General features: G+C 35.8%; 1 pseudogene; it reads right to left on the bottom strand.

Moving 5' to 3' along the window:
* Positions 1–7,162: 7,162 nt before the first annotated feature.
* Positions 7,163–8,175, bottom strand: LOC105989834 (annotated as a pseudogene).
* Between the last annotated feature and the right edge of the window lie 8,195 nt (positions 8,176–16,370).

Below are 16,370 nucleotides of genomic sequence, written 5' to 3'. Positions count from 1 at the left end.
AAATCCTAGTGAAGAGGTTATTTTTTTTTCATTTAGCAGGTTGTATCTTGGTAGCATTTACTTTCTTTTTTATGTTCTTTTTGTTATTGTGATTGTTGTTACTGTTTTACTGCTAGTGGAGTTTGAACTCAGAGATTGTGTTTGCTAGGCAAGTAATATACCTTTTGAGTCATGCGCCAGACCTTTTAATTTTCTGAGTTTATTGCTTGATAATATCCAACACAGCAGGGTGAAAGCTTGAATAAATGAAGATGTATATAATCTATTAATGGCTTCCTTAGTCCAGCAGATTTCCCTTGTCTTACATTTATCCTTTGACTCCAAATATTCCCAAGGCAGTATAAGATACCTTTTTTTTTCAACAGAAAATGTAAAAAAATCAACCTTCAGGGTACCATTAAAACAATTAATAACACATTAAAGATAAACTATTGAAGAATGACGAGTCCACAATTTACCCAGAGAGGTTTTAGCTATACTAGTTCTAAAAGTCCAGGTAAGGTCATATTATTTCCCTGAACATTAAATTCTTGTAACCTACCAGGATAAACATTGTTGAAGAAGTCCTGAGAGTTAACTACTGCTTTTACCACTGACTTCTAATAAGTAATTGGTATAGCATCACTTAGTATTGATTTGTACATTGTTCCATGTACAAATAAAAATGAGAAATTGAATGGTTCCAGTACGGAGAGAAAATTCTGAGGTAGAAATAAAATATAGACTAAAGTTGACTATTATCTAAGGAGAAAATTGATTAAAATGTTCGGAATGTAGCTGTGAAGATGGGAGGGAAGGTATGGTAGGGGAAAAACAAAGGAGGAGGCAACAATGCTTGATAAGAAATGTACTAATTACCTTGCTCATGTGATTGTAACCCCTCTGTACAATGTTTTCACAATAGAAAAACTTATTAAAAATGTTCAAAAATGAGTCAGCCTAACACTAGAGTAACAGAAGTATGTATTTATATGAGTATAAATAATGAGAGTCCAGAGAGAAAAGCTGCTATATAACGTCCAGCACAAAAATAAAGGATTAACTTGTGCAGGCACAAAGGATTAAGCCCAAAGCTACTGGAATTATGCTTATTAAATTCCTGAAACCCTGCTGGCAGGTTTATTTAAAGGCCTTCTCCTTCACTTTCACACTCTACTGTTAATCTACGTGTGCAGAGAATCAAACATCTCTTTTGAAAAAATAAAAATTAAAAAGAGCAGAATCTAACCACGTCATCAACACTTCCAAGGCTGATTAGCCCTTTCTCCTGACCACCAGCATGCATTTCCTCCATCATCTCACACTTGTCTGACAGGACAATAAGAGCAGCTGCACCAGTCAACATTACTATTGCTATGCTGGGGTGTGGGCTCTGCCTGGCCCTGGGTCACCTTTGAGGATGATGTCATGTCACCATGCTCCATCGTATGTGGTTATTAATCCTCTTAAGATTTGTCAGAGACAGGCTGTATAAGCTTCTGCAAGGGAAAGCCAGCATTTTGGAAAAACACTATGTTAGCAACACAAATGACATTGAAACTAGGACATTATAAAAATTAGTTTACAATGAAAATTGTTCTTTGTCAGGAGTCTGGGTCAGAGAGAGGATGATTCATCTGTGTGCAGACGACTCTTGGCCATAAGTAGAGTATATTGCATTGCTTGATGCTAGGAAGAGTTTTTATTCAGATCGATTGCCAAAATGTTATTTTGGGATCTGGTCAAAATCATATTGAAACTGAATTTTAGGGTGTCTTTATGTTCTACTTGATTTCCTCAATTATAGACCTTTGCTTCTGCTACCAACTATTCTCAATTATATTTTCACACTCTACGTTTACCAGAAAAATTCATGCCAGTTATTATTATTTTTATGAGTTTTTACACACGAATATGAAACACACAAAATAGGCCAGAATTTATTAACATGAAACATTTAATACAGAAAGAGATAGGGCATTATAAACTTATATGTCATGCACATATTGAATGTGCCCAATTGCTTTTAAATGTCTAAAGTATAACCATTATATGCCATTATAGGGATTATAAACTATATTGAAGTAATATATTCAAGCATCCAAAAAATCAGAGTAAATAAAATAATTCTGCTCATTGGATCACAGTTAGGAAGGAATGAGCATAATAACAATAAAATAATAATGTGCAGGGAAAGGCAAATACATCCTGCAGCAGCCTGAGCTGCCTCAGCTTCTGATTCAAGGGAGGGAGCCGGAGGCTTCCAACTCGTAAAAATGAATATTTGTCTGCCAGAGAAAGGCTGCACACGTCTTTTTCCCACTCTTGCCTCCAGGGGCCTATTGTGACCTCTCTTTGTCCCCATTGAGAGAGAGAACAGAGGCTATGGATATAAGGACATTTAGCTCCGGGAGTCTGCCACTCTGGGAGCAGTTCAGCACCTGCCTCCTATGGGAGTAATTTAGCACCTGGATCATACTGACCTTGCCTAGTTGGATCTGTGATAAACACCTTACTTGGGCCTTACCTGAGGGTTTGTTCTCATTAGGAGATGAAGTGAGGTATGATTTCAAGGTTTATCATTTAACAAATGAGATAACTGGAGACTAGACACATTTCAGTGATAAGTTATTCTACTTCAGTTGTTCCCATGAATTCTATTGCTGAAACCTAAAGACACAATTGTCTCTGCCAAAACCCATAGGGTTGTTTTCTCAGGGAAACAGGAAAGACCCAAGTATTCCAGCCCAGTGATCTTCACATAATGTTTTCCCAGGCTCTCTACCATGCTTGTTGCGGGGGAAGTTTATATATATATATATACATTCCTCTACCGTGGAGTCTCAGGAAGCAATGGGCTAGTGGAGTCAACTGGGTGGGGCAGTGGGTGGTGGAGAGGAAAAAGCAGAGAAAGAAAGAAAAAGCATGCTTGAGCTTGTCAGCCCTTGTTAGGCGCAGTCGGAGCCTGTATGGCAGAAGATCAAGCTCATTACATGGAAACAGTTTTTCTTATGGCAAAATGTATGAAAATCTTAAAGGTCAAGCTGTATGCTAGGAATTGTTGAGAAGCTTTGAAGCATTTGCTAACTGAATCATGAATTATAGTGTATGTTAAAAATGATTATGTTTAAAAATAGACCACATACACAGAGTTGAAAGTGACTTTGAAAATTCTCTTATCCTTATGTAATCTCAGAAAGACATATACCTATTCACTCAAAATATATTTTTTAAATAAAATTTTATTTTCATGTAGTTTGAGATTTGTGGAAAAAAAGGAAACAAACCCAGCATAGAATTGTTGTTGTTGTTGTTTTTAAGTGGTATATTATTGTCACAATAAAAGTACCGATATTGATATATTAATAGCTAAAGCGCTACTGTATTCAAATTCTATTGGGTTTCTTTTTATATATCATCTTTTTATTCAGTTCTAGGGATCAGTCCAGGAGGCTATTTTGCAGTTATTTATATTTCCTTGAGATTGCATGGCTTTTATGCTTTCTCAAACTTCCTCCTTTTGATGTCTTAATTTGGAGTACCCTGGCAGATACCTTGCAAAATATTCTATAATTAGGATGTGTTTAATGTTCTTCTGAATTCACTCCTCTTAGTTACTCTTCTTCTCCATCCATAGTGTATGAACTCTGAAAGGAAGTTTCAGCCTGTGATAATTCAGCACTGGGAAATTATGCTTCACCCCTTCAGCACAGAATAGCCACATTGACAGATCAGAGACGCACTGTAGTCTAGATTTGTCTGGTTTCTTCACTTACGATTGCCCTTGTTAATCACTTACTGATATTGTTTTGAATTCATACATAATACTTGGAGTTTTATTCAAATGTTACTTGACTTTTTTAACCCAAATTTTCCAACTGATCATAAGGAGCTCATTCAATTAGCTCCTGTGTCCCTGTGATAGACCCCATCATAATTTTTTTGTTTGTTTTTATTTTGTTTTGTCTTGTGTTGTTTTTCCTTCTTTTTCCAACATCTTTTTGGCAATTCTAGATGATGCCTAGAATTAGCTCCTTCTTTAAGGATTCTTGTATTCCCATTTGAAGAACACTATTCGAATTCCAGATCGGATTGTGAACTGTGTTTGTTGTTTCTGATGTTGCATCTCATCTGCTGACAGGACAAGAGAATACGTGGATGCATACTAAGCCCACTACAGGCCTATCTCTGTGAATATATCCACATGCAAGCATCTGTATCTGCGTAAGCTACACAGAGTCCATGCTGATGACTTTCATGCTTACAAATTACCTCACGTGTCATTTGAGCCTTTCTCCTTTGTTGACCATAAGTTATTGCTCCAGTTGTGAGAGGCTTGGCTTCTCACCATTAGCCACTTACGCATTTGATCTTTGAATTCCAATATATACACACACATAATTTTTCAGAATCACTAAAGCATATCTCCACTGGAAATAACTTTCAACTAGAGCACATTATTTACTTGTAGTTCTCCATGTCCTTGAACTTACAGACATGACTCATTTCCAAGCATGAGCATTACCTTTGCTTAGTGAACTTCTTCCTTGAATCTGACCTGTAATACAGTTAGATTCTTTTTTCTGTACTTCATCCTCATAGTTTTATCCTCCTAAATTACTTTTAAATCATTGCCTAAGTTACAATTCCTTTTGGGCTTCCCAAATAATGCCTTGCTCTTTGTCTGCTGAATACTTTCCATTTTCTCTTAACTTCATTCATTCATTTGGTCTCCATAGAGTTCTTTTCCAGATTGTCATATAAAAGGAATTGTACAGAATGTAGCACTTTCAGTTTGACTTGATTGAAATTAAGTTTCATTCAATATGAAATTAAGATTTATTCTTGTTCTGTGGTTGCTCCGTAGCTCAGGCTTTTTTTATTGCTAAGTAATATTTCATCAGATTTTTTTTATCTTAGTTTGCGGTCCATTAATTCCATTAATCTTTTTTTGTTTGTTGTTTATTTTATTTTGTTACTGTGCCAGTCCTAAGACTTGAACTCAAGGCCTGTGTACTGTCCCTAATTTACTTATTTATTTATTTGTATAGCGCTAGGGTGCTACCTCTTATTAGGGCCACAGTCTTACTGCCAGCTTTTTTGGTAGTTAACTGGAGATAAGAGTCTTACACACTTTTCTGCCTGGGCTGGCTTTTAACCACCATCTTCAGATCTCAGGTTTGAGTTAGCTGGATTACAGGCATGAGCAACTGGCTGGTTCCCAGCTTCTAATAATTTTTTGAGGACATCTGAATTGCTTTAATTTTCAGATGAGAATATAGAACTATAAGCACTTATGTTCAGGTTTTTGTATAGATACATGCTTTCAGATTTATTATGTAAAGACCTAAAGGCACAATTGCATAGTAAGATTATGTTTATCTTTTCAAGAAGCTGTGAAAATGTTCTTTTAAGTAAGAGTTTTACATTCAACCAGAAAACTTTTGCTCCATATTGTTACTCCTAATTGATATTTCCATTTTACTAGGTTTCACAGTCATTCTGAAAGAGGTACAGTGGTATCTCCTGTAACTATAGTTTTATTTGTCCATTGATACATAATATGAATTATCCTTTCCTATTCTTATTTGTCCTGTCTATCCAGGGAGGAAAATACAGTCAAGAATTTATTGTATATGTCATAAAATTAAGAAAAGTATGTGAAGGGGTAGATCAAAGAAGATTGAGAATGTTGAAGGGGGTGACACCAGTCAAGATGCATTATATTCACAAACTGTTTTGCTAATTGGGACCTCCTTTTTACAACTACTTAAAGATAATAAAAAAATTAAAAGTTCCAGAGATGAACATGTAAAATTTACATGGATTGGATTTTGACTACTAGACACCCATTTAAGTATTAAAACCAGTAGTAGCAGTTCTAACAGAAGAAGTTATAAAGTAATAAAATTGAACTAAATGATTTTTCCTCCAACATTTATCACTTATAGATAACTTATTTAGATAAATCTTTAACCTTCTCAGAAGTTCAAAATGTTTATCTAAGGGATACTAGTGTAGAATATCTTTTTTTTTTTTTGTTTTTTTTTGGGTCTGGTCCTTGGGCCTAAACTCTGGGCTTGGGCGCTTTCCTTCAGCTCTTCAGCTCAAGGCTAGTGCTCTACCACTTGAACCATAACGCTACTTCCGGCTTTTTTCTTTTTTGCTTATGTGGTGCTGAGGAATCGAACCCAGGGCCTGAGGCATGCAAGGCAAGCCCTTTACCACTGAGCCACCTTCCCAGCCCCTAGAATATCTTATATCAAGTAATGTATTTTGGGTACCCCTAATCTTCGATTTTAATGTATAAATGACATTTTTAATAGTATACTTGTATCTCTGATCAGCTAACAAACAATTTAACGAAAGGATGCCAAGAAGAAGGATGAACAAATGCAGTCAATATAGTTAAAGCATAGTATGTAAAAACTGAACTAGAAGCTTTAGACAGGAAAGGAAATGATGAGGGAGGAAGATAGGAGGGGTAACATTGATCATGATGCATTATACTAATCATCTATTTTGAAATTCCTTTAAACTACTACTTAAAAATAAAAAAAATTGAAAATAATGCAGTATAAATTTATAAATTTATTCTGTAGTGAAAATAAAAATAGTCTTACTCATAATTACAAAGTCTCTTTGACTGTAAAAGGAAGCAAAATAAAAAATATTATTAACAATTGGGAAGCATCATTATTCAGCTTATCAAAAATTTTACTGGGTATGTTGTTATGTGGTTTCATATTTGATAATGTCTTTGTCTCATTAAATGGAAGGACTAAGTTTACATGAAGATTGAGTTAAGTTTTAACTCATTAAGTTTTCTGGTACAGATAAGTGATTGTATTCCTTAAATATTTGATTAAATTTAGCAGCAAAACCATCTGAACTTAAATGTTCCTGCTGATTTTAGGCTCTCAGAACTTCTGATCCATAAGCACACTTGAGTTGTATCTCAGGATTGTCCTATTTTCTAGGCTTAAGGTTGTGGATTTCTGTGCAAACCCAGTTCCCTGAAAAGCCCAAGAAAATCGTTAATTTTCAGATTGGCTAGCTTATTTTCCTATAGAATGGATAGTTGTTACTAAAACATTTACAGTTTATTCCAAAGTCTACTGACATGCCATGGAAGGATGTTGAGCTGCACTATATCTACTTTTGCATTTTATCTTTTTTTTTTGCTTGTCCATAAGTTTATTGTCTTTCTGAAAAAAAATCTTCATAGAAAATTGGTTTAGCTCTCAGCAGCCCGCTCCTGAGCTCTGAGGAAGCTTGCCTTCTTTTGAGCTACCCTATCTTTCTTCTGAGCAAGGGATATTTTAGGACGATTCCACCTCTTCTTCTTCACTTCTCTCTTGGGCTTCTTCACATAGACTGGATTCTCTCGTATAGCAGCGTGCGCCTTCTTGTACATCACCTCCATCATGTCTGGAGTTACGTTGTTCTTTATGTACTGAGAGAGCTGCTTCTTGTAAGAATCTTCATCTTCTTCCATTAGGTAACGCATATAATCTGCGACATTCTGACCCATGATGTGCTTCCGATGTACTTCTGCATTGAACTCCTTGCTCTCAGAATCATAACCAGGGAATCATTTGGTACTGTGAGGGATAGACAAGACTCCATCCACAGCTCCCTTCAGGGCACCAAAGACTTTATTGCCAGTGGTAGTTCTGGCAAGGCCTGCATCTAAATAGCAGGTGAAGGCACCAGGTTTACCATCAATGCTTTCTACATTGTATTCATTTCCAGTCACCTCCACTTGGCCTTCATAGATCTTGTCTATGCCAAACCTATTGAGAAGCCTGCGGGCCAGCCACAGGCCAGTACAATAAACAGCCGCATAATTGGTTAGGCCAACTTTCACACCATACTTGGGTAGTTCATGTGCATATGCCGCACAGACGATCATGTCTCCTTCTATGTGCGCATAAGCAATCTGACAAATAATATCTCTGTTGGTTACATGAACTATCATCCTGTATTTGGGTGTGTTGTACTTATCTTTGTCTTGGATCAACAAGCATTTCCTAACATAATAGTCAGTTTTACCCTCTCATTGTCTTCTAAATTTCACTTGGTATCTCTTAAAGTAGGCCTTATTCTTGACAACTTTAACAAACCCCATCCTGCAGATTAGAGACCCGAGAGCACAGCTCTACACACAGGCCCCGCAGCGCTAGAGGGGGGGAAAGCTGCATTTTATCTTAAAGAGCAGTCATAGCCTAAACTACCAGGTTGAGCAGCTTGACAGAGAGCATGCAGCAAGTTGAGTTGCTAAGGTACTTGTAGAAGTGGACATTTTGCAGAATGTGAATTAAGGCATCACTGGAAGTGAAATAAATGACAAACAGGTGGAATGTTTTCATGTATATATGAGGAATGCTGGAAAAGAAAAGGTAAAGGGCAAAGTGAATCCAGGTTTCTGTTACTTTCAATGGTGGCAAATATGACATGCCATTGGTTAAGATTTCCATCTTAAGAGAAAGTTATGTGTGCACATAAACAGTTTCAGTTAGGGACATGCTTTCATGTAACATTATTTTATTTTACATCCTAATGAGAACTTCTGTGGCTAATGTCACTTTGTATTTGTTGATCATCAAGAGCTCCCTTTCACACTAAACTCTACTCCTCATGGAGTAACAAGATTTTTACTGATACTCATTTTCAATTATGCATCAGTGGGTTCACCTCTGTTCTGTTTAATTCACAGAGTGGTTGGAACCATAAACTAAGCACATACTATATCAGTTAAAGATTTACCAAATGAGTTCCCATGGACTCCTTTTCTCACTAAATGCATGTTGCATGCTGGAAAAAGCTCCTGGAAAGGAATGTGTCTGAGCCTTCAGGCCTGGGGAAACATTATTTCAAGTATATCAGCCTGCCTGGTCTACTGCCTTTTACATGGGAAACATCTAAAGGCCCTTTTCCCTCACAAATATTTCAGTAAGATTCCAAATAAAATTTGTTCCTCCTTTGGTTTTGTTATGATTTGGGGGATAGAAACTCTGACATGTTTATTCATTTATATTGTTTTAGCTCTTACAAGGAAACACAAGGAAAAGAGAAGAAAAGACAACAAATAGCTTGTTTTATACTAATCAACACCAGTTTTCTAAAATCATGAGCCAGTTTTCATCTTCATTAAAAGAAGTGATTGTAAATCCAGTAGGAACTACAAAATCTACTAAGGACTTAAGTAGATTTTATTTATAGAAAGTAAAAGCAGTATGCTCTTTCAAACATTTCAAGTGCTACCATTTCATAGGATTTATGCATTTCAATCTAAATATACTAAAGAATTCCATAAATCACATGAATGTCATGTGCCAATTTCAATGGATATTTTTTAAATCTTGTATTTTTTTCTTATCCTTCAGTTTGATTTTCTTAGTTTTTGAATACAGTCATTCATCATAACTTAAACTTCAAAGAAAAAATCTTTTGGATTATTAATTAAAGTTTGATACTAGATTAGATGTGACTTGCCTAGTTTGAACTATTTGGTGGCACTCTGATTAATGCACCATCATGAGCAAAGGCGACAGATTAACCACAGCATGAATGGTAACACGCTAATTCCTCACCAAAACTCCCAACGGTTAAGTCACATGCAGTTTCAATTTGTTTACATGTTTGGCAGCCTTTCTTTCCCAATGGAACAATAAACATTAACTCATTACTCTGAAAAAAGCTTATGAAAACATGGTTGACATAAGTTATGCCCTATTAAAACTTTTTCCTTTATTACAATGCCAGTTATTTTTTCTTTAGACACACAATAGACCTGGACTTTTATTTAAAAGAAACATGCTCAAATTTTACAAATATTTCAATATTTTGTGTGCTACTAAAATGTCCATCTCCGCTAATTTATTATTTTACACTAATTTATTATTTTTCAAGATGATCCACATAGAGGAGTAGGGTATTATCTAATCTGAAGTTGAGTAATCAAGCAGAAACTTTATTTAATTGTTTTGGGTGGGGGGTGGCTGCCCTGGGACTTGAACTCAGGGCTTTGGTTGCTGTCCCTGAACATTTTTCTCAAGGCTAGCACTCCACTATTTGAGCAACAGCATTGTTATCCCATTGTTTGTTTATCCCTTACCATCCTTTCCCTCCCCACCTTCCCAACTAATCGCACCCCCCCTCCGAAGTTGTAAAGTTCATTTTCAACATAGTGTCTTGTATATCTCATTTGTACAATGGCTCAAACCTGTATCCTAATTTCAGCATTTTGTTATTGCCCTTCCCTTCCCCAAATTAGAAAAAATGTATATATAAGATGCAGGGTACTAGAATCAAATACAGTGAAAACAGGGGTTATACCATGGTGGAAGAACATACAAAAGAAACAAAAAGTCACATAGTATGTTGTAAATACATTAACAACAACAACAAAGATAAAACCTCTTATGTCCCTGTCTTGGGGTTCATTTCACTTAGCATCATCTTATATGGTCATTTGTACATAGCCTTTGACCTTTTCTGTTTGTCCTAGACATATACTAGTTATTGCAAATAAGGGAAACCATGGGACCTATCTTTCTTTGGGCTTGGCTTACTTCACTTAATATGATTTTTTCCAAGAATTTCCATTTTCTAAAATAAGGTGGTGTCATTCTTTTTGATGGAGGCATGAAATTCCATTGTGTGTGTGTGTGTGTGTGTGTGTGTGTGTGTGTATGTGTGTGTGTATCTCACATTTTCTTGATCCATTCATCTACTGAGGGGCATCTGGGTTGGCTCCATATCTTAGCTATGCTGCAATAAACATAGTTGTGCTGGTAGCTTTAGTATGGCCTTGTTTGTGATTGTTTACATTCTTAAATAAACATTTAAATTATATAAATTTCCTTTTTTTAAATTGTGGCACTTTTAATATGGAAGCCCCTGCTTCCATATTTAGTATTACTTCATTGTTAGTATTACTGAGGCATACAAGTGATCACTAGATTCTGCTGTGAGATTTTTTTTTCTCTCTCTTTAGAGGCAAGGCTGGAGTCCGGGAAACTCTGGTGGGCGGCCTTTGCTGTCCAGTCCCCTTGTGAAGGAACCTTCTGTCCTACAGTGGCTTGCAGCTTCTTGGAAAGGGGAGCCATTTATCACAGTCCTAAATGAAAGCATTCTTTAAACACAAATGTCTTTTTCTCCCTTTGTCTAATTACTGAGAGGAAAAGTGAGAAGGAAATGTCAAAACAGAGAAACAGTGGTGTATAGAGAGAGCAGCCACTCTGGAGCTCAACTAGCTTTTGTGAGGATCTGGGCGATTTGTCAAATGGTTGTGGCATAAGTCAAGCTCTGAGGTTGAAAGGTCTTGACCTAAGGAGTTCTGGAATCAGACAGTGTAAGCAAGGGGTCTGCTAGAATTTTCAGCTGTAGTGGAGACGAACAATGATGGGAGCTGGACATAACAAAGACTCATTTGCATAATTCAGGTAAGTAATTTTATTGAAACTGACAAGGATGTGACAGGCTAAGAAAGAGAAGAGAACACACTCTTGCTGGGAACGACTAAAGCTCCTCAGTTAGGTATGTGAAAATAAATGACAGCTAATCTCTTCACTAAAAATCTGTAAACAATACCCAGGCCTCCCCCATGACCTTTTGTAGAGTTGCCTATAGATTCTTTAATCTAGTCTTCCAGAATATAGCAGATAGAATGCACTAAACTCAGATTATGTTTCAGGCTTTAACTGCTAATAATTACTTCCACGAATAAGAGCTCCTTCTAAGGCTGTTATACATTTATTAATAAAGAGGCGATACTTTCTTTGTGAACAGTGATCAAAGAATTGAGAATGAAGTCATATAAAACTGTATATTTTTACTTAAGAACAAATATTAGGGACGTAGAATGTTCACTTTCTGTGCTAAGTGTGTACAAAGTGAAATGCCTTTAGCACTTGCATTTCCTGATGTGTTATAGAGATTATATTAATACTTGACAGTTCATCTTTTTAGCTGTTGTTGCTATTTCAAAAGGTATGAGTTGAAGGAAGACATGAATTTAACATTGATGCACATAATTTAAAAATGAAAATCTTTAAGGCCTAAATAATAAATATTGGTTTTGAATTTTTATAAGATTTTATGACATCAGCAAAATCTTGAAATTAGATTATAGGTAGCCTGGATACACTTAACCATTTTTTAAAAAGCAGCAAAAATGATAACACTATGATTAAAAGGGTTTTTCCCTTGTTTTAGATAAAAGGAGCTAAATTCTTAAGAGCATTTTCCATGTCCTTTACATTTAATTTTGCTTTTATGTGTGGATCTCTAGGAGATTGCTACATATCCTTTGTAATCTGGGTTGCTTTACTAGTCACTGGTGACTTTTATAGGCAAGGGCAGTAATGGATGGAAATAGTAATGAGGCTAGAGAAGTATGCTTCTCTAACCTAGTTTGCTAGAGGAGAACCATGTCTGCTCTGCCCTTCAAACATTCAAAAACTATGAAACCCACTTAGTTAGATATGAGAGGCAAAATCTTCAAGCCTTTCTGGTAGCAAATATCCATGTACTCCTTCTGCAGTGCATGGAACACATGTATAGTTTGACCAAAATATGGATCATTCCATCAAATAGGAAGCCGTTGAGAGTTCTGGCTAGATCAAATGTGGATCTCAGTATTATAAGGAGGCTAATGCATAATTCATGAGGCTTAATGAATATTCCAATTCATGACAGCCAACTGGCTCCATAGGTCACACCTCCCAGTCTCATATAAATAAAGAATGAGATACTGGAAAGCATACCAGCTGAACCAAACCGAGTGCCAAAAACATGCATATTAATGAGGCACTATAATAGATACTTGACTCTTTGGAAGTGCCTATATCGGTTTCCAGCTACGGAGGGAAAGAAGGTTCACAATGTACCTTTAAACACACCATACTGTGCACCATAAAATACAGCTCTTTCTATGAAATATGGAATCAAATTATACTGATGTGATTTCAGATTCAGTCATTAACTCCATAACATCCTCTGACATTTCCATCAACATTGAAGCATTCTGGAAAAATCCCCACCTCCTGCTCCCATGTTCCCTTGCAAATCTCAACTTGGTAACTAGGGGGAGGAAGTCCTTCCACAGGGCTGTTCTTTTATGTGTTCTGTTTAGACCTTGGATCACGATGAATGGTGGCTCAGATGAATGCATTTGTGCCATTTTTCTTGGCCCCAGACTATGTTTCCTCACTACCATGACATCTGAACAGAAGGAGAAAACATCTCCCTTTTGTAGCAGGCTAATTTAATTTGTACCTTCCACCTAGGGGTAAATATGTTTGTCTGTCTGTCTGAGCTTTTTGCCCACTTTCTTTTCTCACGGGAAACCCTACTGAGTGGAAAGCAGGAAATTGCTTAGTGCTCTAACTTTATTTTAGAGTAATTTAATTTTAAGCCTTCTCACACCCACCCTAAAGTGAAGCAACTGTTGGAACCCCCTCGGGACACCCTTAATGACTTCTGCATGTCTCCTGTGTCACAGATGTCAAAGGCTGGTTGTTTCCAAGAATAGATGGTTTAAAAGAGACCGCTTTGGGCTGTTTTACCCACAGAAGATGTGCATTTGTTTTAAAATAATGAAGAAAAAAAGTCATGTAGCTTTTACATTGACCCATATCCTTTCAAATCCATACTACGAGTCATTGATCTTTACTTATTTTAGTTGATCTTGGGCATTATTTGTGGCTTGACCTGGTTTGACATGAAGATTTGTCAATGATTCAGAGTAAACAACCCCTCCACCCAAAAAACATCTTTTTTTTCCTAAGTAAAATAGCAGCTGGCAGAATTTAAAAAATTAAACTTATCTAGGCTTGTATCTAAGTATTGTTATCCTATCATAAGGTATCCCAAATGTCAAGTTAACCTCAAGTTAAAATTACAGTTAGTACGTTATTAATAAAGGCTTAAATAGAGATTTTCTTATTCATATTATGTGACTAACCAAAATAAATTTTCTTTTCTTAATTCTTGTAGTAGTTTTAATTAAAACGTTTCTAAAGAAAAAAATCCTTCTTTTTCTTAAGTATATATTTTAATCATATTATTTTTCATGAGACTTTTATTTCTACATCTGTTTTCATATTTAGAGTTATGATTTTAATATGAATTCTACATTATAGAAATAAGACTGGAGACAAGTATTATGGTGTACACCTATATTCCCAGTATATAGGAAGGTGAGAGAGATAATGATGTATATACACAATGGGTTCCAGGTTACTTTGAATCACTGGGTTAGAACCTGTCTCAGGCAGAGGGAGATAAAGAGAGAGGGGGACAGATAGACAGACAGACAGACATATTCTTGACATTGTATATAAGCACAATTGTTGGTTAAAAAGAAAACACAATTTTCTTAAAATTATCTTATTACTTTCAATACAATGTAAAAGTGCATTTTGTTGTAACCTTATGATAAGAACTTCTTTATACTTGACCCATTTCAGTTTTTGCCTTCTACACTAATAGTTGGATTGCTGTGTATCTAATTTAATATTATGAATTGAATAATGTTAATTATAAAGTTTTATTAATCAAGCTTGAATTATGAACTCTATGGAATTGATTCACACAATAAAGGAGAACATTGAAAGGGTTTCATTTTATTGAACAAATTGGTAAAATTTCTTATGTTCAAACATGCAAGTATTTTATATGAAGCTATATATTAAAACACATGAACAGATATAGCTTTCCTGATGAAAAATTAGTAGGAAGGAATATTACAGTTGGGTATAAGAATTTTTATAATTATTTTCAGGTTTTTAGTTTTGTAGCTCAAATTCATATTTCTTCTACGTGTATATCAAATAACCTGTTCAAGCTGTAATTATCATAGGCCAGCTTCACTATATTTAATAAGAGGGAGAATTCTAGCTAATATGATTAAAATCAGAGTCTTTAGCAATTTATTTATTTCTAGAGAAATTTTACATGTTTTCAATACAAATTACCCCAAAAGAAAGCTGACTCTAATGTTATAACATAGCCTTTCCAACATAATCCAGAATTAAACATTAAAGCTATAAAAATATAAACCTGAGGTTATCTGAGCATTTCTGAAAATGGTTAGATAATTAACATTTTAGACTTCATGAGCTACATATGGCCTCTGTTATTCATATACTATTCCTCTTTATACCCTTTAAAAATGTAAAAATCATCCTTAGCTTAGGGGACATAATAAAAACAAGCCATAGGCCAGATTTAGATTACTATTTGACAATAGTTTGTTAACCCTTTGTCTAGTCTTTGAGACCTTGCCAAATATAGCAAAACATGGGTTTATACTCACATATTATATAGAACTAATCTCAATTTTATGATTTTTGCTTTATTCTGTTATGATTGATATGAGGGTACATGATCTATAAAACTAGAGGTGGTTATTCTAATTGGTGGATTTAAAAATGTAACATTCAAAGCTGGATGCCAATGGCTCACTCCTGTCATCCTAGCTACTCAGGAAGCTGAGATCTGAGTATCGTGGTTGGAAGCTAGCCTGGGACAAAAATTCCCAGTAAGATTCTTATCTCCAATATATTATTCAAAAAAGCCAGAAGTGGGGCTGGGAAGGTGGCTCAGTGGTAGAGTGCTTGCCTTGCATGCATGAGGCCCTGGGTTTGATTCCTCAGTACCACATAAGCAGAAAAAGCCAGATGTGGCTCTGTGGCTCACGTGTTAGAGTGCTAGACTTGAGCTGAAGAGCTGAAGGACAGTGCCCAGGCCCAGAGTTCAGGCCCCATGTCTGACAAAAATAATAGCCAGAAGTGGTGCAGTGGCTCAAGTTGTAGAGCGTTTAGCCTAAAGCACAGAGAGGCTCAGGGACAGCTCCTAGGTCCTGAGTTCAAGCTCTGGGACCTGCAAAAAAAGTGCAAAACATTCAACACTTATACTAACACTCCTAAAATTCTATCATCTATCTTACTATGCCAGAAATTTACTTTTTGAAAATGAATTTATTATTGTAGGAGTATTCACTTTCTCATGTTTCTAAGAAGTAAAAGATCTTTTGCAAACATTTCTCCAATTCACTATAAGGTAAAATCCCACAAAATGGATTGCTGTTTGAAAAATATTTTAGCAGGAGGCTGAGATCTAGAGACACTAGTTCAAAGCCAGCCTGGGTAGGGAAGTCTGTGAGACTGTTGTCTCCAATAAACTACTCAAAATCTGGAAGTGAATCTGTGGCTTAGACTCTAGGCCTTGAGTTTAAGCCCCAGTTCCTGAACAAACAAACAAAAAAGAAATGCTAAAAATAATTTGAAAAAAAAAACTTAACATACCTTCAAGACCAGAGCCTTTTAATTCCAAATAACAGCAAAATTTCAAAGAATTAGGGAATTTCTTATAATTACTTG

This window comes from Dipodomys ordii, unplaced genomic scaffold (assembly GCF_000151885.1).
Source record: "Dipodomys ordii isolate 6190 unplaced genomic scaffold, Dord_2.0 Scaffold59, whole genome shotgun sequence".
NCBI classification, from domain to species: Eukaryota; Metazoa; Chordata; class Mammalia; order Rodentia; family Heteromyidae; genus Dipodomys; species Dipodomys ordii.
This window is presented reverse-complemented; position numbering and strand designations above follow the sequence as displayed.